Consider the following 3,539-nt stretch of genomic DNA (forward strand, 5'->3'; position numbering starts at 1 on the left):
GCTTAGCCCCGTGCATGCTGACTTGTGCCCGCCCAGTGACTTTAAAACGGACACCCACGTGGCCGGAACATATTTATGGGGCATTGCTGGAAAAGGCAGAGGAACAGACCTTGACTTTGGCCTTGTTAGCCCCCCTCCACCGCCGATGACGGATACGTAAACGACGGGCCAGCCCACAGTAAAACGAGTGTGTTCTCCAGCCAGGGGAGTCTTGCCTGGCCACGGTCAGTACCCCCAGAGCCCCACAGGTGGGAAACGGGGGGTTGGAGAAATCGGGGAAGACAAGGTCAGCCCTCGGAGGCAGGTCAAGCCTGGGGAAGAGCGACTCCTCCCGCACCTCTCGGGACGGACAGGGCTTTCGGCTGCCAGTGACCTCGGGGCCGGGACATCAGACGGGGGCAGGAGACGACGTGATTCCCGGCCAGCTATGGGGAACTGGGATACAGATGCCTGTTCCTCCTTCTCCCTATGGATGGACAATTCCCCCGCCCAGGGCCAGCATGCTGTGGGATGCACTGTGAAAACTGGGAAGAGTTCGATGCACAAGCCCTGAAGAAAAAGCAACTCCTTTCTTTTGCACCAAGGCTTGGCCCCAATACAAGTTGGAGGTGGAAACCTGGCCGCACGAGGGAAATATCAATTAGAACACTGTCCTACAATCGGGCAAATGGAGAGAGGTCCCTTCTGTTCGGCGTTTTTCAGCGTTAAGAAAAAAATCGAGATGCGCGCATAAGCTACGTAAGGTGGGTCTCGATGTAACGGCAAACCTCTCCGAAGTCCAGAGTCAGGAGGAGGGGAAACAGTGACACCCAGGGCACCCAAGGCAGACGATGAGACGAGGAAGGGGAGTCCTCCAACTCAGCCTCTGCCTCCTGAGTCCTCGGTCTGTGGAACCAGACTTCAAACTGTGCACTTCTCCCCGCCGCCCACCTTAGCCGGGCCCTGCCCCCAAGGTCACAGGCCTGCTTCCCCCACAAGAAGCCGGGGCGCGGGAAGGGGGGACCCGGGGAGGCACCGCCATGATCAGATTGCAAGTGCCTTTCTCATCACAGGATTTAAGACAGATAAACGGAGCTCAAGGGAAACTTTCTGATGAGCCAGGTAAGTATAGACAGGCTTTTCAGAATATTATGTATGTTTTCGAGTTGACCCAGAAAGAAAGAATGCTTTTGTTGAATCAGATTCTTTTTTATGTTTTTAAATTCTTAAAAAGTTTACATTAAAAAAATTTTAATGTTTATTTTAGAGAGAGAGAGAGAGAGAGAGAGAGGAGTGTGTGTGTGTGTGTGTGTGTGAGAGAGAGAGAGAGAGAGAGAGCAGGAGAGAGGGAGACACAGAACCTGAAGCAGGATCCAGGCTCCGAGCTGTAAGCACAGAGCCTGACTCGGGGCTCGAACTCATGACCAGTGAGATCATGACCTGAGCCGCAGTCGGACGCTCAACGGAGTGGGCCCCCCAGGCGCCCCTTGTTGAATCGGATTGTTAAGGAGGCAGCGGAACGTGGGGTTCTGGCCAGCTGAGAGATATGGGGACCAGCATGGGACTGAGGTCCTAGAGGGAAGGGCCAGTGCCCTGCTGGAGCCCAGGCAGCTCTGCCCCCAGACCCCAGCTGGGACCCCGGTAATCCCACTGGGAACGGTGCCGCCGCCATGTCCACGCCTGTAGTGTGGGAGGATTAAGGAACTAAGGTTAAGCCCTTACGTTACACTAACCCAGCCGCCATCTCCCAGACACAGGACGGAAGCCCGGGGGTCTTCTTAGAAAGGTAAGGGAGGCTGTCCTTAAATATATGGCCATCTCCCCTCTCGAGGCCGAGACGATTCTGAAGGACAAATCTGCCCCTCAGTCGGCCCCACATATTCAGAGAAAACCGCAAAACTTTGGCTGTTGGCCTGAAAGGGACCCCGGAGGAGCTCCTCCGAGCTGCCAACTGGGTCCATTACAACCGAGACCAAAAGAATAAGGAACAGAAAAGGAGGCTTAAGAAAAACCCTGAGGCTTTCGCAGCGGCCTTATGCACTCTGTCAGACCAGACTTCCCGAGGTCCCGGCACCAAGCGCCGGTTATGTGGCCGTTCAGGGCACTGTGAGCAAGAATGGCCTCGGAAGCATCGAAGTAGAAACCCCCGGAGCCAGGGTCCCTGTGTGGAGGCAGGGATGCGCTCGGGGGGCCTCAGGCTGCAGGGCGCAGATGACCAGTGTCCCTGGAGGGACTGACAGGCCCCTGGCTCCTTAGGGTGGCTCCCCGCACCAACTCCCCATGGGAAACCAGAGCCTCGGGTAACTCTGGCAATAGAAGGAAAACCGGCTAATTTCCTCGACCCCGAAGCCCCTTTTCCGTCCTCCCTTCCCCTTCCTGGCCACGATCCAACGCCGCGTAACTATTAGAGGTGTCTCCGGAAAACTTATGACCAGATTTTCCCCTCAGCCCCTGGGTGCATACGGGAGACTTGATTTCCTCACACTTTTCTGGTCATGCCAGAGAGCAGCACTCCCTCGCTGGGAAGGGGCGCTATGGCTGCGCCATGGACCCTTGCCTAAATGTACAGTAATCCGGATGTCAAAGCTCAATCTTCCCTTGAGATAAAATAAATACCCTCATGGAGTTGTTCTTAGGGAAACTGGATGGTCCAAGGAGGAACCGAGGATTGAGGGCCATAAACTAGTTCAGGTGCATATCCAAATAAATACAGAAGAGGGAGGAAAAACTATCATTAAATTGATTTTAAAAAAATGACCAGACATGCCAGGGGTTTTTTGGATGACTACAATGCGTCTTTCCCGCCCATGGTGTGACCTCTTGCCCAAGAGGCAGTGTGTTTGGGATATTAATGCTTGTTGGTCTGATATTCTTTTCATATGTCGTCCGTCGATGCCATCCACCGCATATACCAGGAAAGGAGGACCTCTGAGAAGGATGTTTCCAACACCCTCCCAGTACATCGGACCTCTGGGTCCTGCCCTGCCCGTGCCCTGCCATTGCCCCCCTTCAGCAGGATGTAGCTGAGGTGGGTCATGGGGTGCCGGGGTGGCTCAGTCAGTAAGTGTCCGGCTTCGACTCAGGTCACTATCTCATGGTTTGTGGGTTCGAGCCCTGCATCGGCTCAGTGCTGTCAGCCCACTCGGAATCCTCTGCCCCCTCTCCCTCTCTGCCCCTCCCCTGCTCACACACTCTCTTAAATAAACATTTATTTAAAAAAAAAAGATCGGGGGTCATCCCTGGTCCTATCGGCAGTAAGCAGTCATGGGTTTAGAGGGGAGCCTATGACAGGACAAGATAGGATCTGACAGGCAGAGGGGAAGGTTAGGACCTGAGGTGTCCGGGTGGAGAAAAACACAGACTTCGCAACCCCCTGGGGCGTAAGGTCCCTCTTAAGAACGTACCAGACACCACCCACTCCCCCTCAGGTTCCCCCTCAGGACTTTAACAATCAAAATACCTAACTAAAAAAAGCAAACCATAAAACGTGTGTTCTGCGAGGGACAAGATGACCACAGTCCGGGTCAGTCCTCACCCAGTGGAGTCCAGCCAGTCGGGGG

At 54.6% G+C, this 3,539-nt stretch overlaps 1 long non-coding RNA gene across 1 annotated transcript; it reads left to right on the top strand.

Annotated features, from left to right (window-relative positions):
- The first annotated feature begins 210 nt into the window (after positions 1 to 210).
- On the top strand, positions 211 to 3,084 carry LOC115286889. The gene is made up of 3 exons (XR_003906326.1): positions 211 to 743; positions 1,053 to 1,101; positions 2,895 to 3,084. It is a non-coding gene; the product is annotated as an uncharacterized LOC115286889 (long non-coding RNA).
- The last annotated feature ends 455 nt before the right edge of the window (positions 3,085 to 3,539 follow it).

The sequence above is a fragment of the Suricata suricatta genome, chromosome 3 (genome assembly GCF_006229205.1).
Source record: "Suricata suricatta isolate VVHF042 chromosome 3, meerkat_22Aug2017_6uvM2_HiC, whole genome shotgun sequence".
Taxonomy (NCBI): domain Eukaryota; kingdom Metazoa; phylum Chordata; class Mammalia; order Carnivora; family Herpestidae; genus Suricata; species Suricata suricatta.